We start from the raw sequence: 851 nt of genomic DNA, 5'->3' as shown, positions 1-851 counted from the left end.
GAGACGATCTCTGTGCCAGACCGTTGGACGGCTGGGGTGTGATGAAGATGGTCGGACACACCGTGGATGGAAACTTCCGGATGAAAGGAGGTGTCAGGGCATTCATGCTGCCCAGGCCAGAGTTGGTGCATGTTTCCTGGAGGAATGGAGGCTCTCGGGCAGGCATGGTAGCGCACGCCTGTAATCCCGGCACTCAGGAGGTGGGCGCGGGAGACCTGGTGAGTTGGAGCCCATCTTGGGCTCTAAAAACTGAGACTCTGCCTCAAGAACCAAACACTCACACACACACAAAGGAACACACACAGAGGAAGGAAGGAAGGAAGGAAGGAAAGAAGGAAGGAAGGAAGGAAGGAAGGAAGGAAGGAAGGAAGGAAGGAAGGAAGGAAGGAAGGAATAAGCAAGCGAATTCGTTAATTAAAAGAAGAAACGGGGGCCTCGATATGGGTAGGGGAGAGAGGATCTGGCCCAAACCATATGGGGAGGGTATGATCACACTGGGGTTGGGACTGCAGGATTTTAGTCCATTTGTATGGAGAAGATGGAATACTCCAGCAAAGCAATTCTGTGGGATCTGACATCCAATTGATGTCAGCTAGACATCGGCCTGGACCAGGAGTCCTAGGATCCCCAGCTAAACCTTAAAGTGCCGTCTATTTTTCGGTTTTAGCTGATTTTATTTTATGCCAGTCCTGGGGCTTGAACTCAGGGCCTGAGTGCTGTCCCTGAGTTCTTTCGCTCAAGGCGAGCGCTCTACCCCTTGAGCCACAGCGCCACTTCCGGTTTTCTGGTGGTTCATGGGAGAGAAGAGTCTCACAGTCTTTCCTGCCTGGGCTGGCTTTGAACCGCGATCC

The sequence above is a fragment of the Dipodomys merriami genome, unplaced genomic scaffold (genome assembly GCF_024711535.1).
Source record: "Dipodomys merriami isolate MVZ:Mamm:240054 unplaced genomic scaffold, mDipMer1.0.p SCAF_1354, whole genome shotgun sequence".
Lineage (NCBI taxonomy): Eukaryota > Metazoa > Chordata > Mammalia > Rodentia > Heteromyidae > Dipodomys > Dipodomys merriami.
This window is presented reverse-complemented; position numbering follows the sequence as displayed.